General features: G+C 45.5%; 1 long non-coding RNA gene across 1 annotated transcript; it reads right to left on the minus strand.

Moving 5' to 3' along the window:
- Window positions 1-4,778: 4,778 nt before the first annotated feature.
- On the minus strand, window positions 4,779-8,916 carry LOC311433342. The gene is made up of 3 exons (XR_014690682.1): window positions 8,777-8,916; window positions 7,369-7,784; window positions 4,779-6,333 (listed from the first exon to the last, which is right to left on the minus strand). It is a non-coding gene; the product is annotated as an uncharacterized lncRNA (long non-coding RNA).
- Window positions 8,917-27,136: the final 18,220 nt, after the last annotated feature.

Below are 27,136 nucleotides of genomic sequence, written 5' to 3' on the forward strand. Positions count from 1 at the left end.
CTGCAGAAAGGACTTGCACAATGCCAGACTTTCCACAATCATGAAATATTTACCATCCTCATGTCCTGCACAATGGCAGGAGGATATATATGCAATTGCAATTCTTTTATCCTGACACTCTCACAGCTTTGGCTTTCCTGTTTGGTAGGCTCGTTCCCTATAAAGAGGGGCTGGTGGCTTTGTTTCTACACCTGTCAACTGCTTCTCGTAAAGAGGTGTGCTGTTGCTTTCTGTTTACAAATAAGTCCTTTTCTTCTTGGAAGCCATGCCTTGCATGGCCCTGGGCTGTACTTCCTGGCAGGCCGGCTGGATTGTCCATTACTCACTTGCAAGGAAATGGACTCAGCTTGAGCCCGTGCTTCTCAGAGCCAGGACACAGTGCTCAGAGCGAGGCAGGGATTAAACAAAGCTTGTATTTTTCCCCGTGCAGACTGTGACATTTGTTTTTTCCCAGTGCACTGTCTGGCCCTTCCCTGGAACGTGTTCAAGACACTGCAGTTATTTCTTTTCGTGGAGCAGTGTTTGGTAGGATAGACAGGAGGGAAGGCAGATGGATTACTACTGAAGATGGTGTGAGATAGAGTTCTACTGCAGATTACGCAGGGGTAGCACAAGTACAATGTCAAAGCCTATCAATCGCATGCCAAATGTAATAGCTGGGGAAACAAATAAAAAAAATAAAATAAAATAAAATAAAGAAGCCGGGACACAAAGGCTAGCCAAGAAAGGAAGACAAAGCGTTTAGACTCCTCAGATTGATACCACTGTCTGGCATACGCTTGTCTAATCAGGTCTTAATCAGCTTTCTCCTCTGAAAAACAAGACTCGTTTGGAGGCTGATTTAAAGTAAAACCCTATTTCAGACAACCAAGAGAAAAACCGGTGTTCCTGTCCAGTCTAACAACATGGTTTTGCCTGAATTTAAGAGGGAAAGGGAGCTTCGTATCCACATCCCCTGCCTGGTGCGGGGAGGCCAACATCCCTGTGTGGCTGCTGGGAGGTCAGCGTTGCCTTCAGCCCTCTCTGTCCTGCTGAACACACATTTATGGGCTCCAGACCTGAGGATGTACATACCACCACTTAATGTGCATTAATGGAAATAACTGCCGGTGATAAATCTTCAGCATGTGCCATGTTAATAAGAAGGCTGATTAACAAAGAAGTACTAAGGGTTGACCCTGCTAGAAGGAGCTGTGGAGACGTACCTCGTGGGGCTATTCCCCTGTGGGAAAGTGGCAGGAGGCAGCTGGGAGCAAATCGGCGAGGGGGTACTCATGTGGCTGCTGCTTGGCTGTGCTCGCAGAGCTTGTGAGAGTCCTCCCTCGAGATCAAAGATCCGGCTCATCTAAGGGTCAAGGCGTGGGCCCTGGGAGTATTTTCAGCTGTGCCCCTCTCCCACAGGCCCAGCCTGTGCCTCCCTCTCATTTTCCTGCCGCGCTTACAGTTAGGATTATCTGAGTGTTGGCTGCCCTTCGTGACTCCTCGAGTATCATTGTTTTCACGTGATCCACACACATCTATGCATCTTTATCAGGGTTGTAAATGATGTTACTGCAGAAAAAAAAAATACGAAAACCAACCCAACCCCACTCATGTTTCTGCCTCAGGGACACATACTTGACTCCTGCTGTCATGGCCCCATCAGAGACTGCATGCAGTGCAGTCCAGCATGTGGCCAGCTTCATCTGTCTGGACAAAATTCCTCAGCACATGAAACAAGGAGTTTGTATTACTATTTTAACTAGCAGTATACAATGTGAAAGTGATCCTGCGATCACTTCAGTGTAATTGACACCGCTGCTGCTACAGCTTTTCGGATTTCTTTTGGGTCAAGCAGGGCACGGGTCGAGCTGTCTGCCTCAACCTGGGTGACACCAAGTCTGGTCTGAGAGGAACAAGCTCTGCTGGGCATGGGTGAGGTTTGAGGCCAAAAATGTCAGAGCAAGGGAGTGTCCAATGACCATATGTGCTTATAGGGGTGGGGTAGGTTACTGTGTGGTTATCTGAGGGGAGGAGGAGATGGATGCAGCAGCCACAGAGAGCATCCTATGTGCCAGACTGTCAGATGCTTCTATTTATTTATTTACTTATTGTGGGCCTTTCACATAAAACAGATAACTCTTTTTTGAGTTATAATGTTCCAGAGTTGTGAGTCTGAGTGTTGGGGGATGTGGTATCCAATGTCTGCTCCAATAAAAGTGTACTTGCTTTATGATATAAGAACACCTCAAGCAGCAGACACACACAGTGAACCCTGTCCTTCTCCATTACACAGTTCACACTCTCCATAGAGAAGGAAGGCTTGAATCTAGGGGGATTTAAACCAGATCTCCACTGTCTGATGTTGCATCTGTAAAAATGAATAAATAAAATTGCCAAGACCCTTTTTTCTCATCCTGAGGGCAACATTCATGTCCCAGCTTGCTTCCATAAGGATAAAGTCTCTTTCCTTACAAATCAGAAGACTGCCCTTTGTCTTGGGTCTGTGCCAGGGACTGTGCTTGTGGTCCAGCAGGACAGAGAAGGGCTGTGTGGGGTATTAGTGCTATGACCCAGCCCTCTCCCTGCTCACCTTACTGATTGAGGAGCCTTCTGGGTGTGCACTGCTCTTCCATACACCTTTATTTGGCAAGAGAGAAAGGACTGGCCACGCTGGGGTGCGTAATTCTAGCTGAAGGCAGTCAAAACTTTGTTTCTCTCTTTAGCCTTAGTGCATAATTTGAGCAGTTATGTCTTCTGTAAATCTCTTTTTACTGCCCTCTCTTGCCATGAACCACAAGCTGGAGCAGGGAGCCATAAAACCCGTGCCTTACCACGAAGACCACAGGCAGTACCCAGGTAAATTCCAGCTGCAAGCCAGATCTGTGGCGTGTTACATTCACTACGTGATGCTGACTTCTGCGTGCTTCCCCCCCGCAATCAGGGGGATGTCTGACAGCAACCACCCCTCCCCAGCTGGGGAGAACCGCTTCACCCTTGCGTCGTGTCTGGCAGCTCAAGAGCTTCTCCAGACACTTTTCTCTCCTGCTCACCAGTCCTGGTGGTCTGGGGAGGAGACCTCACTGCTTTCCTCCTCTTCTCACATGCTGCGTGCACTTAACTCAGGGGGGCTCCATCCCTGCTAGTCGTTGTCAGCTGACAGGTTGCTGGCAGTGGTATGTAGGCTTGATGCATAGCAGCACCCCTCCGCTCCTTCTCCCCTTCCTATCTCCCTTAAACAGATCGTGTGTTAAGATTCAAGTTGAGAGAAATCCCAGCAGGCCAGAGCTAAGCTCCTGAGTTCATAGCCCCCATCATTTTGCATGATTTCTGGCTCCTCTGTGCGGCTTCCCACACTTGCAGCAAGTGCTTTAAGAGCTCACAGCCTTACTTATGGCATCAGTCCTTACCAGCTCCCTCTGAGCAGGACCATAGTTCCCTTTGGGCTTCATCTAACAGGAGGCTGAAAGCCCTTTTGAGGCATGGAGCAGAAGCGGGGAGGACAGGACAGAGGAGAGCAGAGGCACTGGGATGCACAGCTCCATCCCTGGGGACAAACAGCAGGGGACTCAGCCCTCTTTGAACATGGTTGCTCCTGTCCATCAGCAAACACGCAGGGCCGAACTCCCCATCTGTCCCTGCCAGTATAAAAGACAAACCCCACACAGGCCATCATCCCATCCCTCTCTGCTCCACCGAGAGCAATGGTGAAAACGAACCATGTTTGAATGCCTACCTGGGTCAGTTCATGCAAGCAGCGCTGGGGATGGACAGAAAACAAGCTGGAAGTGCAGATTGTTGATTATTTATTCTATTTATTCCAAGACATGGTGATACAGACACAGCACTGGTGGCTTTGACCCTTGCATAGACACAAGTTTTGGCTGCAGCATGCCCTGAGATTGCTACAATACACTCTGAAGGAACTCATGCTAGGTAGATGAGGCTGCCTTAGTGGTGCTGGCATGCAGCATGCATGACAGTAATAACCAGGGAGGTGATTTCATCCTGCTCTTCTTTCTAAACAGATTTTCTGCCTGTTGGAGGAGCAGATGGGATTTGAGACCCTACTAGGGGCTGGGGAGCAGGGAGAGGGAGGAGAGAAGCATTGAAAGTCATCATGGACCTAAAAACCTCCAAAACCAACTTCTGGGAGCCATCAGATCAGCAGAGAATGTGTAAGTGTAAGTGTAAGAAACAGGGCTGTTTCTAAAGAAGCTTGGTTGCACCCGATGAGAACGCAGGCTGAAGTTTTCATTTTCTTGGATCTTTTTAAGTGTTTGCATCCCTGGCAGCTGCAGATTCCCACACAGTGATCAACCAGAGCCTGTGCCAAGGCAGGGACAGAGGAAGGGAGAGGAGGGAGAGCAGAGGGATAGCAGTGCTCTCCTTTCCCACCTACCCTTTAGGAGGTCGGTGCCAGGAGGTGATTCAGTGCTAGCATAAGGGGGGCTGCAGCTGAACCCCAAGTCCCTCCAGCCCCCAAAATGTGGATGCTGATCTGTCAGACCATTCTTTCTTCTCACCACAGAAGCTTCTCACAGCAGTGCAGAACCAGTGTCAGCTCTGTGTCATGGATTCCCCACAGACTGCGGGCATTTTCACATGACAGGTATCACTCAATTTATGGTAGTGCAAGGGCAGGCTGGAGGCACAGGCCACCACTTGCAGTATTTCCCCCATTACTGCAAAGGACACCAACCAGGGAGGTGTGTGCCACCTGGAGCTGTTGTTCAGGGAACCATCACACTGTTTTGATTTTAGCAGTGAGCATATTTATAGAAAAAGTAGCTGGAACCCAGTTTTGATTTTTTTTTTTTTTTTTTTTTGAGATGAAAACACGCTGTTCTCGCTGCCTGTTGTGACTGCAGCCCTGCTGGTGACACCAAAAGGGACCTTTGGGCATCCATCCCAGCAAGCACAAGTCTGGGCTGCTGTCTGATAGTTGTGTCACTGCTTGGGATGGGAAAAATAAGGAAGGGGCAGCTCATGTCCATGTGGGAGCTGCTGTCTGCTTTCAGGAGAGTGCCAAGAGAAGGGTCTGTGCTGGTCCCAGCTCTTGGAGATGCAGATTGTCTCTGTTTGGGTGCTGAGGACCCCGTTGTGAGCAAGTGCCTTTCATTCTGCAGATGTGCACCTGGCTCTTTCCCCCAAAATCAAGGAAATGAAAAATACAATATTTAAAGTCTGGACATCCTCTGTGGGGTTTATCGGCATGAAATGCACTGCTGGCATGCCACCATCGTGCCGATGCTTTGTCTGCACTGCTGTTTTGGACAAGGGCTTGGAAACCAGGCAGACCCAACCGCGCTGCCTGACCTTTGGCCTTTCCACTTTTGTTCAGAGAAGTTCAAGAAATTCCAGCAGATGGGAGCCAAACATCTGTGCTTCCCCTTGCGAGGTGCCAAACACTGTGCTCCCCTGGGAATCAGGCGAGGTATATTTAGACAACAAGATTCAGAAACCACCAGTGAGTAGGCGAGCACATCTGAGCTGTTGCTCTCTGGGTAGAGAGCTTGCACAAGCTTCAGCACGTATTTATATCCCCATCCACATACACTGGGTCTTGCATACATAAACAAGAGCTTCCAGGCACTATATTTTGTAAGTCTGGCCTTGTTTTCTTGATGCAGATAATTTATAAAAACATGATATGAACACTGTGGGACTGACTTCCTTAGCTGAAGTGCAGGCACCTCATGCTGTGTGAGATGCCCTAGGGGAGCCAAAACGTTTGCTGGGGTTAGGAGAACCTAGCTCAGACCTGGAGCCCCAACTCTGCAGCTTCAGTAGAGTATTTCCAGCATCACTGCTCAGGGCATGGCCACAAAAAGAAAAGGCTTTTCAGTAGCATTTATCGGTCCTACTCTGAACTGTTGAAAATGTTGTGTGTCTTGAAGGCTGCTTCTCTTACCACCTACATCAATACCTGAGGTGATAACAGCATTGGACAAGTACACCAGGATGCAATTTGAGGGAAGAAATATTAAATTTTGAAGGATCCAAGGTGAGGAGCCCTATGGAGATTTCTGCCTGGCTCTGCAGAACAAGGTCTTGCCGTAACTGCATCAATTTGTCATCTTCTCAGCTTAGGGCCTTGTTTTCCCTGCCGGCTGAGACGTGGGAGCTGAGGGGTGGCAGCACAGCAGGCACCAGGAACAATGAGCCACCTCCTCCTCCCGAGAGTCTGGAGTGCTAGGAACAAGTGAGAAGCTCCAGAAGGAGCCCGTGAAGCAAAGAACTTCACAGGTCCCAAAACATGTCCTGTTCTTCATGGTACTGCAAGTGCTGGGACCAAGCACCTGGAGTCAGGTTCCTCTCTGGTGTACAGCCTGGATATGTGTTGCATGATGGCTGGAGTGAAAAAAAAATATATTAAAATTTAGAGAAATTCTGTCTCATTTCATTTCCCAGTGGGCCTTAACTTCCCAGTTTTGTTATGGGTCTGGTTTGGTAGTGGCTGAGAGGACCTGCTGGGAGAAGAGCTTTGTGGGTTCTGGTAAAAGAAAAATAATAACAAAACCAGAAGTCAACACACATATTTGTTGTTTAGATACACTCAGTGTGTCCTTCTGACCTTTGGAGGGCAGATGGGAAAACAGAGTACTCCAGGTCTCCTGATGGCTTATTGGGAACACTCTGTTTCAGGATATTGCCAAATTCCAGAACTTCTCCTGAGGAGACGAGGAACTCCTTGTGACAACCAAGATCCCTACCAATTTGTCTTGTGTCCGCTTCGCATGTGTTTTGGATCCTGGCGATACATTTGGGATGACTGTAAGGTGGCTGTTACAAACTGTTCCCTGAGATGTTTCACCATGACACTCAGGACAGGATATACAATACTATTAAAATAACTTGTTACCAAGCTGCTTATGCTGATCCTTTGCCAACTTGTTTAGCAATACTTCCCCATGCACTCTCCATTTGCAGTAAACAGGCATTCCTGCGCTGGAGTTCATCTGGAATCCTTAGTATATTTTTGCAAGCCATAAAGAAAAGCTGTGCGTCTCCGTAGCAGATTGTAATATTTTGATATTTCCCAGATCACTCATGCTCTCATGCTTTAACACTGCCCAGAGTCTTTCAGAAGAACACTCATCACACAAGTGCCCTAAATAATATAAGCTCTGTGCATGTGATATTTATAACTTTTGCAAAACTTGCCCATTTCTGCCTGTGTTGTTTCCAAAAAGTCCTTGAGTGATGGCATTCTTCATCTTTTGTGTATTTTTCCTTTAGTTCTGAACACTAAGCTTATTTGTAATTACTGCCATTACTGCTGCTGGTTGCCTTATTAAGCCTACAAAGTACACTCAGATTTAGAGGCAGAGTTATAACTACAGCATGGGCTTGGGGAGCGAAGCAGGGCTTGGAGGTAGGAAGTACTTATCTTAACACCAGTGTGCTCCCAAGAGAAGAGGCCGTGCGTGCCGCAGATTCACTTCTAATTCATAGAAATGAAGCTCTTTTTTTTTTAAGTTCCTGAGCATCCCTCTCTGAAGCTCAGGGAAGGACACATGACATCTTATGCTTTGTTCCTGCTGGCTCATGATGGCTATTCATAGCAGGAGATTGTTCCGGGGGTCATCCAGCTCACCTCTAATGGTCTCAATGCATCAAGCTGCGTGCGGCCATCAGATAATCCCGCAGAAGAATTCTAAACAGTCTTATCTCCAAAATACAGGGAGAAAATTGGAGTGTGAGTGTCATTGTGAGTGGTTTACTGGAGTAGCAGAAGTGTGCAAACTCCTTGTGATGTTTTGCAACATAGCTCTGCACATGTTGTTCTCCTCCTTCTGTTTCTGCAAATCAACCATTTAATGTAATTATAGCTGCTATTGGCAAAAGGCACTGACAGCGCTAGCTAGCTTCAGAAGAAAACTGCTGCTGAGATGGGAGTGCTTTCAGCTCAGAGACATTTGGATAACGATCAAGAGGACACCGCTCTTCCAGCCTTGTGCAGTCCGGTGATAAATGAGCTTATTGTCCCCTCGATGGCATTTGCCTCTACATTATAAATAATGATCTACAGTGGCCAAAAAATCAGGCTTCTCTCCTATCCTGCTGTAAGGAGCTGTATTATCAGTGGCTCTGGTCCCATTTGTCCACACTTGTATTCTCAGAGCTTCATTTATAGGTTTAGCTTCATTTATAGGGTTATATAGGGTAAAATACACTCATGTGGATTCCTGGCTACATGAAAGACCCTGTATGACGGCTATTTGGTGCCAGAACTCAGATCCAGCTAGAAGATGTGTTTATGTGCCTGTGTAGGCCCTTACTCATACACAAAATCATAGCATCATAGAATGTTTTGGGTTGGAAGAGACCTAAAAGATCATCTGGTCTCACCTCCCTGCCACGAGCAGGGATAAGGTAATATGCTGACTGCTCTCTGTAAAGAACTCCTCGAACTTCTAGTAAAATTGTTGTTTCTGCTGGCTTTCACCTGCTGCTGCGTGCAAGAGGGACACAGCACTACTGATTGGATTTAGATGGCTTTCCAGAGAATGTAGCTCGGATATTGTAACTCCTTCTCTCGGCTGACTCTGCAGGACTGGCAATCCTGGGCAGCAGATGGTCTTAATTCTTTTTAATTTATCGCTTGATGCCTCTGGCTCCTTCCCACAATAGTATCAGTCACAACATGGTGCTGGATTTAGGGTTTGGCAAAAAAAAAAAAAACACAAAACAAACCAAAAACAAGAGCAAAGCCTTTGGATTCCCTAAGTCACAACAAGCTAACCTCTGGCTCTGCTCTGTCCCTGGTCAAAAAGGAGATTTGCATCCTTACCTGGCACAAGATGAGCAAGGGCAGTTCAGCTGTGCTGGTTTGCTCCTCATTGACAAACCATGGTACGTTAAGTTAAGGAAAGCAGCATTTTCGTGGTGCTGTGCCCACTGCCAGCCAGGGAGAGGAGACTGCAGCTGACTGCAGCAGGCTCTCAGTATGACCTGGGGCTTTGTGTGCTTGGGTGTGTCGTGGTTCTGCTTGAGTGGGCAGCCGAGCTTCACCACAGCCGCTCTCTCACTCCCCCTCCTCAAAGAGGAATGGGGAGAAAATATGTGAAAAGGGCTCAAGGGTTGAGGTAAGGACGAGAAAATCACGCAATAATTATTGTAACGGGCAAAACAGGCTCTGCATGAGAAGATATTAAGATTTATTGCTCATTACTAACAAACTAGAGAAGTGAGAAACAAAGGAAAGAAACCAAAAGCACCTTCCCCCTCCATCCACCCTCTTCCACCTCCTCCCCCCGAGCGGTGCAGGGGAACGGGGGAATGGGGGTTATGGTCAGTCTACAGCACTTCTTCTTTGCCGCTCCTTCTTGGTCACTCTCGTCCCCTGTGCTGTGGGGTCCCACCCACGGGATGCAGTCCTTGATGAACTGATCCGGCGTGGGCTTCCCACAGGCAGCAGCTCTTCCAGAACTACTCCAGATATGGGTCCGTACCACGGGGTCCATCCCTCAGGAGAAAACTGCTCCAACCTGGTTCCCCTACGGGCAGCAGCTCCTGCCAGGTCACCTGCTCCTGCGTGGGCTCCTCTCCACGGGCTACAGGTCCGGCCTGGAATCTGCTCCGGCAGGGGTCTTCCACAGGTGGCAGCCTCCGTCGGTGCAGGGCCACCTGCTCCACCGTGGTCTCCTCCACGGGCTGCAGCGTGGAACCCTGCTCCACCATGGTACTCCATGGGCTGCAGGGGGACATCCTGCTTCACCATGGTCTTCACCACAGGCTGCAGGGGACTTCTGCTCCAGCGCCTGGAGCACCTCTCCCCCTCCTTCTACACTGACCTTGGCACCTGCAAGGTCGTTTCTCACTCCCTTCACTCTTCCAGCTGCTGTGTGGTGCAGCATTTTTTTCCCTGTCTTAAATATGCTCTCACAGAGGTGCAAAACAACATCACTTATTGGCTCAGCTCTGGAAAACAATGGGGCCCTTACCAAACATGGGGCAGATTCTAGATCTTTCTCACAGAAACCACCCCTATGGCCCCCTGCTACCAAAACCTTGCCACGTAAACCCACTACAGGGTGCTATGCACACACAGAGCAAACCCAGGGCTCTGCTCTGAGATGGGCAAACAAAAGGAAGGAAGAATGGATTGCTCTTGTCCTTGTACATGTGGGCACTGAAAGCTCAGCACAGGGGTGAACAGTTTACCCAGTTTAGCTCCTTATAAAAAAAAGACTGCTCTGTTACTGAGACATTTAGCTTGACTGCTCGGCTGTTTTGGTTTCATCATCACCCAGAAAGTCAAAGGCAGTGCCAGTGATTGAATTGGGATATTCTTAGTCGCAGGACAGGGTGCTGACGAGAAGACAAGGTGTTATGCTTATGGCACGTTTCTTATTCCAACAGTTTTTTTCAAGAAACTTCAGAAAGTTTCTAAGATGTCCATGGAGCCACGGGACATTGGGTTGGAAGAGCCTATGGTCCATTCTCTCGCCCTTTGAGTTGCATGCCATAAGCATCAGGGACTAGGCCTGGAGTTGCCCCAAGCCCTTGGTTTGCCCTCCCTTGCACCCATTCAATTCAGCAAGCCTTTTTCCAGTGGCTTCAAATCTACCCACATCAGGCCTTTTATTAGCATCACTTCTCTCTAATCTGATCATACAGCACTTAACAAAGCTTGACCCACCCTGCTCAAGCACTTATGTCTTTCTGGACTTGTGATTTCATCTTTGTCCTTCAGAAACAGGTGGCTTTTGGTGTTAATATCACCGTGCCAGACCCCCTGACACCACCAGGAATGCCCTCTGCGAGGTGGGATTTACACAAGGATAATCCCAGCTGACAAGATGTGACCCCAACCTCGGGGCATTTCTGCCAGCCCTTTGGGTCCACCCAACAACTGCTCCTGGACAAAACAGGGTTGAGCTTTCTTCCTTGCTGCTTTGCTGTTTCATGCCTCTGTTTGTGGCTTCCTGAAGAGCAGTGCGATGACAGGCTCTATTTTCCTCAGAAACCTGCATGCTGTTGTCAGCCCCCCTGGTAAGTCCCTTCTTCAACATCCCCAGCCCCAGGGCTGGGGGTTGCCACCAGGGGTTAAGTTCAAGTTCAGCTCTCTGCTCTTTCTTGCTTTTCCTGCTGGGTCTTCTTGAGACGTGCCAGCTCTGGTAGTTGTTTTATTGTTGCGGTTACCTGGAGAAAGGCTATTTTAATGTGTAACTGCTCATGCTTTGCTTGCTTGGAATGCTTTCTGTGAATGCCTCACACTGGGCTTGACTTTGAAGGAATTTTTATATGAGAAACATTGCATGCTTCCAAGAATTTACTTTTTTTTTTTTTTTTTTTTTTTTTTTTTTTTTTTATCATACCCTGAATTACAGCCCAAAAAGAGCAAAGAGGAGACTCTGCAGTAACCTGTACCATTGGGGCTGGGATCCAAGCAGGCCAGTTGCCTCTTCTCAACTTTCGGATTGGAGAAGCCATGTTGGACCACTAAGGTCCTTCCAAGGGAGCCTACGGCAGCTTCCAGCTCCAACATTGGTGGGGGTAAGATTTGATTTTTCTGGCATAAATCAAATGCTTTGACACCCTTTCCCATTGTGTATGCAACCATTCTGTTCAAGTGAATCGGTGAAATCAGGGCGGCAAGATGAGAGAGGTCTGTTCAGGATTCGTGCACGTGCCACTGGAAGCAGAGCCTGTTGAAAATAAAAAACTAAAACAAAAAGGTATTTAACATTTTCCTGAAATATTTAAGCCTTGGCTGAATAGCTGTCTCAAGATTATTCAGCTGTGCTTTTGCTACAGCACCACATTCATTAAGAAAATCACATTAGCTCTGTATGTGAGCATATGTATTGAGTGAAGGATGGAAACAACTGCACGTTGTGGCAAGTACACATAAGAGGTCTGGTGGAAATCCTGTACAGGATGTGTTCAGCAATTAAATATGTGACTGGAAAAGAACAGTAACATTAGCATTAAGCAAAAGCAAGTTTATACTCACCATTTACGTTCAGTGGCTTCATTTTTTTTTTTTTTAACTTCCTCCTGCTGAGAAAGAAATATCAAATCAAAGACTCAAATTATGGAAACCTTATTTTCTTGGATGCTCTATGAAAAAGAGGAAATCTGCTTCATTTTGTCATACTTTGTGACCTACAGTAAAAGACCATGGCATGCATGTTCCCCTGATCTTTGCATAGTTGATGTTGAAGGCGTTTATCATTTGAAGAGGACTTGATAACATTGGTGTCAATCAATCCTAACCTATTAGGATAAGGTAAGAAGGATTGTTATAAAAGAAGATATTGACCTAGAAACAGTCATATTCAAATGATGAACCCGGAGGACTTTGCAAACTAACACAGCTTCAGAGCAAGAAAGCAGAGACGCACGGAGATGATGAGCCAGACAGAAGCAGTTTCTGGCTTCCTACTCAGCCCCTGAGCACAAACTACCTAGCCCAGCAGTGCATCTGCTTTTCTTCACCAGCTATGTAAGACTGGACCAGGCAGGCTGCTTGTCAGCCCTGAGCATCCTGCTTTCCTTTGTGCCTGTGAGACACAAGATGCTCACACAGGGTTTGAGCTCCTAGATAGAGAAACTGGTTTAACTGGCCACATCTTCTCTGGAGTTCAGGCTCTATTTGGTGTTGATAACCACAACATGAACCCAGGGGTTTCTCATGAATACTATTACTTGAGTAATTCATTAGAAAACTGGCCAGGTGATTTGAATAGGCCAGTTGAAATACTTCATCCAAATCAGAAACCTAGGTGCTGAGGGGCTGAGGGAGGTGAAAGTTTAATAAGAGCCATTCGTGGCCTTGACTTAATTTTCTTTGACTTGGTTGTTGTTGTCACAGTCAGACTCTGCATCCTGGCTCAATGAAGCAGAAAGCACTGGAGGCTTAGCACATAAACACGGCACTTCCTCCAGGAGGTTTTGTTTAGAGATGTGCTAATAATAAATAACGAGGTTACTTGGTCACGAACATGTTTTCAAAGGTTGGGTCTAGGCAACCCTGAAGACCTTTTGTCTCTTGTAAAAGCCAGATTTAGGTGGCTGCAGGGGAACAGAGTTCAAAGTGTGAGGTCCTATTTGAGTTTCAGGGTTTGTTCCTATCTCTGTACTGGACAAATCACTGCTGTAAGCCCTCCGGGAGCTGCTGGTGGGCAAGGATCAGAGGATGGTCTCAGGTCTGCAAGAGAGGGATGCCTGCGTCCCTGTTTTCCTCCAGCTGTTGAACTAAGCCAATCTGCTGTGCCTCTGTAACAGCATGGCAAAGCTGGCCTCAAAAATTCCTGTGGCTCATGGTGGGGAGGGATTGAGATATCGACAGTGAGCTGCATGCATAGATGCTGTGTGTGGTATGAAACCTGCTTCAGAGAAGGTAGGTGTAGAGAGAGAAAGGGAAAGGAATGCTTAGGATTATTTCTGCTGTGTACCCAAGGGTCCTATTTGTTCATATAAGTATCCTTAGCAGAATAAAATACTTTTTATTGAAACATTTTTTTCCACTTACTGGCAGCCTATCCATTCCAATTATCTCTTCTATCGTATCCCTTGAAGCCAAGCTCCAAGGTAAACAAGTAAAGACCTGACAGCTGGAATGCAAAGCTCCAGCTCAGACTGAAAGCTTTTACAAGATCACATTCTGCACATTTATATTGTCTGTGGTATCAAAACAGAAAAGGAAGAAAGATATTTCCTAATCTCACCAGAAACAGCACCTCACTGCCCCACCTCTGAGAAATCTCCAGTCCATGGCAAAGGCTCCATCCACCCCCATTAGTGAAGAGCCCAAGGAAGCACACTCACAGCTTGCTTCTTGTCTGATTTCCCACCATCCCCAAGTTCTGGGGTGCAATTTGCTGAGAAGTTACTGTTCATTTAAAAAAAAGAGGAGACACAATTGGGGATGATTTGTAACTGATGGGAAAAGAACTTTCAATCACCGTATCCCTTACAACACAACATTTCAATCCTGGGTGCATGTCTCCTTGAAGATCTGTTGGCAGGTATGAGGGGATAGAAAACCACAGTTGTTTTTTTTTTTTTCCATGACAAGAACAGCATTTGAACCACAGCTCACTCCATAGATGTGTGGATGCAATCTTCTTCTTAAAACCAAGGAGAGGTTTAAAATTTCTTCTACTGATTTTTAGGTAGGAGGGAAAGTCTTGGTGTTTCTGAGACTATTTTTGCAAAAAAATCTGTATTTTACATTTCTACAAAGACAGCAACAAACACCAGGCTAAGACTTGCCTGAGAGAGGGTTCTCTGAGAGGAAGTCATCTGGCTGTTAATGAACATCTACTGCAGCAGCACCATCACCATACTGACACATTGCATGGAAAAAAAACAAATGTGCCAGAAAGTCACGTCCACACCAAGAGGTTGTCTTTAGCACAGACAAAACATTTGTCTTTTCATGTGTATTAGACTGCCTCCCATGGGTCAGCTCAGTGCCTTTGTGCCTGCTCAGTGTATCAGATCAGGCCAGTGACCAGGCTTGAAAATCAGGCCATCCAAAATCAAACCATTCCAAACCATGCCTCATTTCCAGTTGGATCAGCAAAATCATTTCACAAAAATTCCAGTGTTTCTCAGGGGCTGTAGCAAAATGCTGAGGAGGGAGTGTCACCCCTTTTAGAGACAGCTCCACCACTTGGGTTAAGCCATTCAGAAGTCATGTCCTTGGAAGGGCTCAGATTGTGTTTGTAAAGTATTCAGGGACCCTCCAGCTTCAAGAGGTGAAAATTGGGTGTATAGAAGCTCAATGCACATCTATGAATGCCACGAGCATACTGAGGTATCATGAGCACATCAAGCACAGCCATGCTCCCCTGGGCCCGACATACTCTCGCAAGAGGAGTCGCCTGCAGCCTGCCAGGCTCACCTTCCATGCACATTATAAAAAAACTAATTTTTCACCCATAGCCTTCATTGAAACTCCACATTTGGCCGGTATAACTCTCTGCTGGCTTTTCTAGGCTGTGTCCCTCTCCTGCTGCTGTCAGAGGACACTCGGAGGGTGGCCGCTCTTGTGGCCTGCTGGGCCCGACACAGAGACCGCAAGCAGCTGTTGGAAGGCCGCACAGGCAGAAATCCCCGGCTGCAGCTGTCTGTTCAAATCAGTGTTTAGTGGCCAAGGGAATGCAATATGAGAAACACATTCTCAGAGGGGATGGATTCAAAGGGGGGTGGTGTGTAAAGGGATTAGGAGAGACCATCCTCGCGGTGGCCGACGTGGTGCGGCGCAGCAGAGTGCTGAGCTACGCCCATGCCGCAGGATGCCATAGATGACCCAAGCCGGATGCTTTACAAGTGGAATATTAAACAAGTTGCGTCGAAAATGTTTGTATTAAAAATATGCTAATATTTGTGGGTGAAAATCTAGGTCTTAACCTTCAGCTGGGTCTCGTGACCAAACTAGGGAGATAGGAAATGCAAGGAGAGTGACTCAAAACTATCCTCCTCATCTCCTCCTACAATCCTAAGGCTACTGAGTGCTAAAAAAGCCCTTGGTAGAATTTAGAAAGCCTTTTATTTTTTGTTTGTTTGTTTTTTTTGTTTGTTTGTTTGTTTTCTGAACTGTGTACTGAGCCCATCTCTGAAGGGTGCCTCCTACTCAGGCATGAACTGGAGCACTGTGAGTTGTGCTTGCCCCACAATTGCCCAGGCAGCAGAAGACACCAGGAAAAAGTGTCTGTGGAGGGCTAAGCATGGAGCTTGAGCCCAGCCCAGGATGCCCGGTCTCTGGAGAAAAGCTTCAGTGATTCTCTTCGGACAGCTTGTGGCATGCTGGAGGGGTAGGAAGGGACAGGGTTTTGTTTATAACCAGCAGCTGGCGTAGAGCAGGGGATCCAAATGTCTGAATGTGGACATCTGCAGTGTCTACGCGTGAGTCTGAGCCAGCTGTCTGGAGCTCCCCATGAAGTCAACAGAGAGAAACAGAGTCTTCGAGGATATGATTCATACCGTGATGCTGTGAGAGCCTGAGTCAGGGCAGAAGAGCTGCTTCTGCTGTGGTCTGGGGGAATGACACCTACGTTAAGACAGTGAGAACGTGAGATTTAACAATCCTTGGGTTTCGTGCTCATTTTCTGCTACAGGCTTAGCACACTGGGTTTGTGACAAGCTTGGGTGCCTTCTCTGAGGTTATTCATAAAGACTCTTGAAGGTGCTAAGTGGTGTGGCTGGGCAAAGGCAGTGTCAAGAGGCAGCAGCCTGATGCACACCTTCAACTCTGCCCTTGAATGGCTGCAGGGAAGCTTACACTCCATGATTCATGGTGTTAGGATCAGTTTTCTGCCAAGGTGCTTTTGTTTCCAGGTGTAGCTGAATGGTGGATGCTAGGCTGAGCCAAAGGATTACATTTGGTGCAGGGGGTGTGACAGCAGACAGAGATCACTGTCCTCATGCATGGCTTGGAGATTCTGTGGTGTTGAAGCGTATAGGAACCAGCAGGTCTGGGACTATAGAGAAATGGATACGCAGGGGCATGGGGAGGTGAGGCAGTAGGTGCCACAACTCCCTGGATCTTGAATCTACTGCAAAAAATCTGGGAGAGCTGGGGGTGGAGGTGTGGCACAGCTGGGCTCTGTGATGGAGCAGCAAACAGTCTGTGGTTGCAGGAGCCAGGCAGGTTGGGACGTGACAGGTGTGGGGCTGGAGAGACAGGAATTACACAGGACCATGGTGTCAGCTGTGCTGAAGGCATTAGGGGGATTCTTAGAAAATGAAACAATTGTGGACATGACTTCTGATGTCAGGAATTTTGGCTATGCCCCAAAGAAGACTTGGTGATTAAAATAAATACAAGGCCGTGATTCTGTCCTGAGGTTCATCAGCTCAGTTTGGACACCCAGAGCTACATGGTCTGTCCTACCTATGAACATGGTGTGTAATTGTCCAGATTCAAAACCACCAACCACAAAACAAACCAGATAGGGGTTGTAAAAGGTTTAGAATGTGGATTTGGAGGAGGAGGTGGGGATGAGTTTTACTTTTCTCCTGAGGGAATGTGGCAGTGAAAGGGATGTGGCCCTTTCTCCAGTTTAAAAGTGGAAAGTAAGTACTGATGTTCTTGTCAGACTTCTACAAAGTTATGATCTTGGTTTTGCCTTCTTATCTTAGGCAAGGTTGAGGAATGCCAGGTGGTTTGATAACTTCTGCTGTTTCCTCCAGGACAACTTCCCTGCCATGGGGATTTCACCCATGGAATGGTTTTTGGAGCAGTGCACAAACAGAACTTTTTGTGCAGTCATTTCTTGGGACTTCTGGACAATACAACCTCAACAGCACTTCTCATCCTTCTCCAAAGGAAGCCAAGCCAAAAGGAAATACTCAGAGGCAGGCAGGGCAGGGATGGTGCTGTGCACCCAAGAAGTAAAATCCTCAAGAGAAAAGCTGTTATGAACAAACAAAGCATGTAGAGAAGGTATAAGGGGACAAGGCAGGTGTGTGTAGGCTGAAATGGAAAGCCAGAGGCTGGTGTGATAGATTTATGACAAGACTGGAGGAGAGGCTGAGGAAATCTACCTATTATAGCTTAAAAAATGGTCCTATCAGAAGACTGTCATGAGTGCTCTACTGTGCAAATTTATGACATGTAGTGGGAGTGATCATGTCTTCTGTAAGAGCTTGTTAAGAAAAAAAAATTGATTTCATGAATAATGTTCACAAAAGTGCAATAGAACTTTTTTTTTTTTTTTTTCCCTCAAGAATGTCTGCTGTCCATTGGTGGGAGAAAAGAAAAAAGAAAAAAAAAAAAAGCTCCTACGTTAAGAATAACTGAAAACTGTTTTATTTTTTTTTATTTTTTTTTTTTTTGTGGCTGAAAGTGGGAACTAATTCCAATGTTTGTTTGATTTTTTTTTTCTTCCAGATTTTAATTTTAGAGCAAAGAGATTTTTTTTCTTCTTCTTCCAGAAATATATTTAAGGCCTTGAAAATCTATTTTCTTCTGCTTGGAAATATTCCACAGTGAGGTATGTCAAATTTTCTCAACCATCATTGCCACCTACTCACAAAAGCAGCTCCAGACCACACTAGATAATCTCAATACTGTATGATTTAGTCATAACAAATGAATATTTTAGTGTGCTGAATGTAAACAATTCTTCATTCTTAGGAAAGATGTGGGTTTGAAGCTTTCTGGCAAGTACTTCAGAAGTATGGCCATGGAGTATTCTGCAGGTGAGTGTCTTCACTTCCATCGGTGGGGGACCATGGCTGGAGCACTGCCTTTTGAGGAGAAACTGAGGAACTTCTTTTTTCATCTTGGAAAAGAGTTTTTTTTTGAGTGCCTAATGTCAACCTGCCAGTGTTTTCCAGAGGAGGTGGAGACAAGCCCTTTTGGGAGGCTCGGGGCAGCAACAAGAGAGACAGTGGATGAAAAATGTATGTGGGAGGTCCAAACTTGAGGTGGAGAAAAGGTTTCCACCCCAAGGAGAGTTGAGCACTGCAGCAGGTTGCCCAGATAGGCAGTGTGGTCTGTTGGACCAGGCTGCCAGAAAGTGAGACAGACAGTCTTTTCCAGCTAAAGATGGATCCAAGTATAGATGGTGTAGAAGATGAGACGCACGTTCTGCATTACTGAGTTTTTATTCACTTATGCAAAGGAGACAAGTATCAAAAAGCAGTACTAAGAGTCCCACACAATTATCAGTAGTTTTGCAGTTTGGCATTGCCCCTAGTATAGTCCCATTGGGCAGAAGGAAATGAATTTCTTATAGCAGGAGAAATATTTCTACAACTGAAACAAGGGCTAAATTCGTGCAGGTCACCACCACTTCTGTATGTTAGGATGCACTGAAACAACTGAAATTTCATTTTGTGGGACAAATTTTCTCTTTCCCAAAATGTCTCATGTGTCTGTCTTTGCTCTTCATATGGTGACAAACACAGTTGGTGGTTTTCCTTACTTTTGATTAAAAATAACTTTTTTTTTTTTTTTTTTTTTTTTTTTCATATGATGTAGTAGGTAAATTCTAAATCTGAGGGCACAGATCTTCAGAGTACTAAGTTAGGGGAATTTATCCCTAAGAAATTTTATTAATGGTAGTGGTTCAGAAATCAGAAGATAAATTCTAGCTCCTGAGAGGGGTTGCTGCTCTAAATGTAGCACATTTTTAGCAAGTCAAAGTGATGTGTTATACATGGGATAATAGGATTGTATTATTATCTTTTGGACAGCAGCTATTCTAGAACTATTCTAGGCTATCTTCCTTGAGCTCAGCTTTTATATATGTACATATGATATATTTATAAAAAACAGACAATACATTATATATATGTGAGAAGTAAACATATTGAAAATATTTTTAAAAGCTGGCCTCTCTTCTCCAAACAGGGAAGTGGATATCTTTTAATTTTATTTTTTTCATGTTTTTCTTAGTCTTCCAGTATGTCTTTGATTATCATTTTGTGAATTTCTGTGCAGTTTGATGTTCCTTCAAATTCCCACATACAAAGCTGGGAAAAAAATAACCAGATTTTTTTGAGAAAACAGCTATTTTATTTTATTTTATTTTATTTTATTTTTATTTTATTTTTTTTTTTGGCCTGTTGTAAGGAATGACTTCCCCTGCATTTTGAAATATAGAATTGAAAAACTCTACAGTATTTCAAAGAATCTCCTGGTATCAAGAACTGGGCAATTGTAAATTGTCTTGTGTTTTTGTTCTACTGCCCATTAAGAGGAAAGGTTCGAGGGCCCCTTTGCATAACTTTGTTTGAAATCAGAAGTATTCCTCCTCTTTAAAGTCACCTGGCATATGAGGCTGATGGAGGTGGGGTAACAGGGTCAAGTATTGAATGCTATAATATTAGACTCTCTGAAATGTATAATTCTGCAAGTTAAACGATGGTGAATTGGCTTTCATGCTCCGGAGCACTTGCTGGTTCTCAGGAGGCAAGGCAAGAATTTATCCCCCCTCCTGTCTTTGTATTACAATTACAGGGGCTGAAGTAGGACTTAAAGGAGCTGTTCTTTTTTTTTTTTTTTTTTTTTTCTTCTTGGTGACTGCTCTAGATTTCATTGATTAATGACCAGATTGCAGATACTGACTTTTCTGATTTTCATTATCTAATGTTAGTCATGCTCTTGCCGTGAGAGAGAACAGACTGTAGGAAATGGCCTCAGCTTGCGTGACTGTAAGTGGGTTCGATTTACCGCATGAAGGATAAACAGAAGTAGATCATTTGCCAAGGCTGCAAAGAATGAATTTTGATAAATTAAGGAAACTAATGAAGTCACCTGGACTGAGAAGTCCAGAGTCCGGAGAGTGAAAGAGATGGATTTCTTTAATGCAGAAATGGTATTCCAAAAGAGAAAATATGCAGGGAAGCACAATGTGAGGAGTAAGTACAGAATTAGTAACATTTATAAAAAACAAACAAAAAAAAACAACAACCAAAAAGCCCCACAAAAAACAGATGGATAAAGAGAGACAGCTGCGTCAGAGCTAGGGAAAGGGAGATGTAAAATGAGAACTGCTGAGTGAGGAGATGAGTTAGACTTGACATATATGAGGTAGCAAAAATTTTTGTCCTATGTAAATAGAGCAAGAAGAATGACTGCAGTGAAGACCAGGCACAGGTCTAGATAGTCCCCAGACCAAAGACCCTTATTTGAGCACCGAATGTGGGACTTTAGCAGAATTTTAACCCCCAAACCAGCTGCCTCCTCCTCTGTAATGACCCAGTTGGAGTTCAGGAGTGCTCTTTTGTTTGCATGCTCCCACATTACCTTCATTGCATGCTCTTACTTGCAACTGGCTGTGCAAATCACCATTTAGGAAGGATTGCTGAGGTATGGGTTATATGTGGTGGGCAGGTTTGCTCAAGATGGCACTTGACAGCATAATAAAAACAAAAAGTAACGTACCTCTGTTCCTGCAGTGGAGACAAAGTGGTGAGTGAGCAGGGGAGGCAGTGAAAGTAGAGAGGAGTTGGTCAGATAACACCAATGTAAAAGCACACAGAGGTCAGGACCACAGAAGTGAGGGCAGGGAGAGGAGAGCTAAGAGGAGCTGAGTTGTTAGCAAACACAGTACAGTCAGGACTTGGAGGTCTTCTCAGAGGCTGAGCTAGGAAAACCACATTACTGTGGTTAGCTAAATCTGCCTGAATCACTCGCTTCTGGATGTTACAGCATAAGTCTCATTCTGCTGTCTTTTTCGGAGATTTGCTAAATAGCTTCTCCATTATGATGTGCAGAAAAAAAAACATCCTGCTTCCATTGCCCTTGCCAGTTTTGTCCTCTTTCATTCTGGTAGATGGTCTGGATGAATGAACATTTGTAGAGGTCTGATCCCCAGCCTTTAACTTTGTGATATAATGTGTGCTGTAAGGCAAAATGAGCTAGAGCCACTTGTACTCCCTCTGCATCTGCTCTGATGTTTGTGAGGGCTTGGAGATAATTAGAGCTCATGCTGTCATGGGGGTTGATGTATTGGAGAAAGAGAATCAAGACTGAATTTTGATTGAGATGATCAGAAATCACTTCTCAACTCAACTGAAATTTTACTTGTCCCTGCCCAAATAACAACTAAATAAATAAATAAACAAAATCAGGTCATTCATTTGTTGCTTACTGTAAAGCAGCTGGGGAGAGGAAATGTATGAAATACCTTGTGAACCAGAGAGATCTGCTAGGAAACCATGGTGTGTTCCTCTCTGTTCAACAGGCTGGAAAGTCTTAATGTTTCCTGTCATGTTAAACTTCCTCTGGGCTTCATAAATAATTTCTGGATGCAAAATCTGTTCTAATGCCTTGGCCTTGCTCTCAGGAACGCATGCTGAGGCAGCTCCCCAGTACGTAAAACACTCGAACAACAGTCCTTTTGGGCCATTGCCAGGTGCAGTGGAGTTTCAAAGCTTCCAAAGCAAGTCCTGCATATTGAAACGCAGCTATGCAGATTATCATCACCTGGAAAAGGGAGGAATTGCTTTACTGGAGGGAGGAATTGCATAAATGGTGAAAACAATTTTCTGTTTCATGCTGATTTGAGTTGAGAAGCGGCTAAGTTGCCATTTGTCCCTGTTCAGGGCAGCAGGTTTCAAAAAGCAAGGAGTAGTGCAAAATATCTTCTCCCTTACTGCCACTGCTAAGGAAGGATCACCAGTGGATGCTCCTAGAGCACCACCAGCACCCAATGCTAGTGATAAGGAAGAGAAGACGTCTCAGGCCTCAGTTTCTCTCTCCTTCCACTCTTTGACCCTTGAGAAAACCCAACCAAAAGGTGGGTAGGGATGCTAACATCTGGTGTAACCTGCCTAGATCAGCAGAACTCCCAGGAGCATCAGTTTCTCCTGGCATTTGCTCTGGGGCATTGCACCTTTGCTCATTAACCATGGGCAGGGCTGGGACACCCAGGAGAACACTCTGAATCCATCAAAAAACCAAGCTGAACGCGTTTGCTGCAACCATCCTATTGCTATTTCATCAGGTCAATATGTAATTGTTTCTGTTGCTGGAGGGCTCCATCACCCACTTCATTAAAATGCAAATTTCACATTAATTAAAAATGCTGGGAGCATTTGCACAATTTATGACCAAATCTTAAGAGTCCGGCAACCCCCACTCTGGGGAGGGGCAGCAAGAGAGCTCGCTTTGAAACTGCTGAAATAAATCCTTATCTCAGAACACAGGGGATGGTTTAGCTGATAAAGGAGGAACTTCTTGGACTTCTAAAATTAATTGGTTCTCCCTAGATTGGGAAACACACAAGGCAAAAAGAGCTCAGGCAGAATTTTATTCTTAGAGATAAACTTACCATCTAAAACCATTCACACACAAGAAGATGGAAGAACAACTCTAGCTTGAGGTCTAACAGCAGTGAGGCTCTGAATTCATTTCTGTTCAAGCCACCCTTCCGAGTCAGAGACTACATATTTTCCTGCACAGCTGATCTACTCTAGGAACAGATGGGATCCATCAGTAACTATTTCAATCGGAGTAAATCCCACTTAGTCCTAATTTGTGAATAATGGTGAAGTTTCTTTCTTCTTCACCATTGAATGTGTAACACGTTCACAGTTTGTGCAACCATCGTTGCCATTTTGGTTATGTATCCTTGTATGACTTTAGCCCATTCACTCCGCCTGTGGTGAGGAACTGGGGTGATTTCCCCTGTGGCAAACCTGGTCTTTACCTCTTCAGGGCACAAGCAAATATCAGAAAACTTTCCTACAGCTGCAAAAATAAACCTGATGTGCCAAATACTTTCCCCCTTGGAGGAAATTTCATGTCAACAGAGGGTGCATGCCCTGTTCCAGCAACACCCCTCCAGCGCCTGTTCCTAGTAGACGGATAAATCAGCAGCAATTCTACTGAGGTAACAAAATGTATGACTCATTGTAACGTTAACATAATTTAGGTCAGAATCAGGCCTCTCGGGGTTGTTAGCAGGCCCTGGAGAGGCTGTGTATACGTGTGTATGTGCATGTGTACATGAGCAAGAGGAAGGGAGGCCAGAACTCAAACACAGCTACTGTTCATCTTGCAAGCTCTGTCTGGGATGGGTTCCTGCAACACCAAGTGCTGCACAAGGCAGTAATAAAGTAGAAGTTCCTTGTATGAAGATCCCCTCTCTTGCTTAGTGACAAATGTAACAGGTGAGTGAGCTGAAAACGTGGAACTGGGGAGGGATGAGATAACTATAGCTACACGCCTTGGCCTGACCTCACAGCGGGCACAGTGTTGCCGTCTGGGTCCCTGTCAGCTGTGACTTTCTGCAGAGTTTTGGGCATTGCCAGGTCTGCTCAATTATTTAAGCACAGTGACCAAGCACAGGCATTAATTTCTGCTAGGCAAAGCTCTTTCTAGCTCCCTGCAGTTCGTGTGGTGGGCACTGAATCGCTGTCCTTCTGACCACAGATAAATCGCCGGCAGGAATTCAGGATCATCTGAGACGGCATTATTAGGATTGTTTCCACATTCTCAGCCCTGGTGGTTAAACGTGTGAAATAAAAGAAATGAGAGATGATTTGTTTTTCACTCGGTTGAACTATTCTAAGATTTCAGGGGAAAAATATCTCATCCTGATGGGTTCAGAGTTATAAATAGTGGTGCGGCAAGTACGGGGGTAAATGCTGCATTCCAGTGGGTACTAGTAAGAAAAAAGGATCAGGAGATTGTTACACTCATAAAATTTATGACAGTCCTTGGACGGATGTCGTGCGTTAGTAGAGGCCAGGCACATATCATGCATGAGGTTGACCAGCCTTCGAAGATTTATCTCTCCCAGTATCTCTGTCCTGATGGCACCATGTGTTTATATGGTCTGTAGGATAAAATTGGGAATCGAAGGTCTGCCTCATCGCTCCTTGCTGGAATCTCATAGATGTTTTTCTGAAGGACACCAGCTGTAGTCCACACTCCCATTTATATCCTGGCTCTATTTTGGTTTAAAGTAAAATCTAATATATATATATATATATATATATATATATTTTTTTTTTTTTTTTCCCAGAGCGATGGCACCTGGCTGGGGGAGAAGGGCACACACGGGAATTTCAGTGGACAAGAATATGCTGCTAACAAAGGAAAGTGAGCTGATGATTTTCCCAGACACTTGTCCCCAAGGGCAGGTGGCAGGTGGGGACACCTCCAGGACAGCGATCACCCCTTGCACCCTCTTCTGAGACCTCAGGCCTGTTGGTAGCACTAAAAGATATCTGCTATAGACACATCCTTGTGTCACTAAAATAGTAGTACGTACTGCAAGGAGATAGAGATGTTGTGAGTAACTGATGTGTTACCCGTGCTATGAAGCAGATCCTGCTCCCAGTGAGGGCTACATGGTGTTTGGCATCATTTTAGTTACCTCTGGTCTAAGGCAATGCTTTCTTCTGGTATAACCCACAACTATGTGCACTTGTTACTTCTGCCTGGCAGGGCTGCTCTGAGGTTATCCCCGGGACAGAAATGCAGATGTTTATGGTATGTCCACACCAATGAACTTAAAACATAGCCAGGAGTAGTTCCTGGGTTTCAGGCAGCTAGCCTGTATGGTGGTTTCTTCTCCCCCTCTCCAGGCTGGCCACATCCAAGCAGGTGTCTGGGAGCAGCCTCTGGCCCCTAATCTTCTCCCAGGGATTGCTGGGGAGGTGCTGGTGGCCCAGACCTCAACCCTGCTATGGCAGCACACATGATCAATTTCGGGGTCTGAACCTGCAAACCTGGATCTTCAGGATTAATTTGTTAGTATGGATGTAACCTCTGTTTTCTCTGTGAGGAAGGAGAGGAAACAGGAAACACTTCTCACTTATTTACACAAACCGTAATGCTGCTTACCCCAAGTGTTGCCTGCTAATGCAGTGACTTGGCTGGAAAGTGTTTAGGGTTTGATTTCACAAGTGCTAAACTCTACATCCCTGCTTTCATGAAAAGACAGGCAAAAGGCAGCAGGAGGCCAGGGGCACCAGCCCAGCTCTGAGCTGCCCATGCACTGTCCATGTCCATGTTCATGTCCGTATCCATGTCCATGTGCTCCATGTCCTGTGCTTTTGAGGTGGGCAAGCTGATGGCCACTTGAAGCAGGAATCTCACCAGTCCCCACAGATACTCTGCATGTCGGAGAGTGGTTTACAGTGTAGGGAAAGAGGGATGCTCAGAGTGGCTTCCAGGCAGCCCCCAGCAGAAGAATGTGTTTGTGGACATCTGAGGCTTCCTTCTTGACTTTTTTTTATGGCTTCATCCATAGTTGCAAACTAAATCCTTCCCAGTGTGCTGTTGCTGGCTCCATGAGAACAATCCAATTCCTAATTTTGTTTCTGTGCTACAGAGACACAAATGGCTTCCTTGTATAAAACAGAAATGCACAGAGAGACACTCCTTGAAGTGATATTTATTCTCCAGGCTGGCAGCACTTCACCCCTTGGAGCAATCTTCTGAGGCAGAGGTTGCCCAACTCGCTGAAGAACTAATTCTGTTTCTGATGATTAATTGGAGCTGCGACTTCATGACCTCAACTCATGTTCTGAAGAAAGTGAGTTTGGACCATAAAGTAGGCATGGCACACCCAAAAGCAAAACACTGGAAAGGATTTGGTCTGGTTATGTGCATAGTGCTCAGGGATCAGCTGCTCCATGCTGTCACTACCCCAGAGCACGTGGGATGGTGCTGCTCCTCCTGGAGCATCCCTGAGCTGCTCAGCTGGGAGGATGGAGGCTGAGATGACATCTCCCATCCCCTTTCTGAGCCACTCATTGCTTTCACTTGCTTTCACTGAAAAGTAACCAAACTGATCGTGTGCACCAGCAATTAGCAAGTGGTCACGCACTTTCAGCAAAACCAGAAAGAAGAAAGACAGAGCAGCAATAACAGAGGGACAGCTTTGTGTGCGCTGAGCTGGCAAGGACACAGAGGGCACGTACAGAGGATTCAATGTTTTCCTTTTTTTTTTTTTTTTTTTTTTAATTTCATCTGACATTTAGCAATCGTAACTTTTCATTTGAGTAATGAATGGGTTTGTCCTTTTCAGCCAAACTGCTGTGGACATCTTATTCCCTTTATGGTGTGTTTTGCTGAATTCCAGATGTTGCTGTTTATTTAAGGCAAAGTTCATCCAGAGAAGGGTCAAGAAAGAAAAAGATTTGCTGAAAGGAAAAAAAAAAAAGGAGGATTTTGGGAACAGCTAGTTTGTCTAGATATGACTGTTCTATGGAGCCTTGCATGAGCTGAATTATGGCAATGAAGTGAACCAGTCTGGGAGAGTGGAAATAACTGTCAGTGCCTGCTTCCCCCATTAACCTTTTTTTTTTAATGTGAACTTGTAAAACAATATGTGGTCTGGGAGATGGGAAATGGGTTGGTACATACTGAGATAGATGCCTCCACAGGAGAAATTAGCATCTTTCCTCATGTGATGGTGAAAGAAATAGCTCTTTGTTCATCTCAGTCTAGTCCTAGCTTAAGTGCAGCTCTCTACAGGCTGAGATGGAGCAGCCAGGGGAAGTACGTGATTAAAGATGCTGCTTATTTGGGTTATGCCCTAATTGTTTCTGTCTTGGACTGGGTCCCCAGTGTGCCAGGTGCTGTATGAAGGCAAGCCCAATCCACACTAGCACATTTGTAGGCTAAACCAAAGCACTGCAAGCATTGCTCAGAGAGAAGATGAAACATCCTTCAGTTGCTTTCCTTGAGAAGAGCAAAAGCAGCATTTGCATTTTGACAGGTTTT

The sequence above is a fragment of the Aythya ferina genome (genome assembly GCF_964211825.1).
Source record: "Aythya ferina genome assembly, chromosome: 3".
Classification (NCBI taxonomy): Eukaryota; Metazoa; Chordata; class Aves; order Anseriformes; family Anatidae; genus Aythya; species Aythya ferina.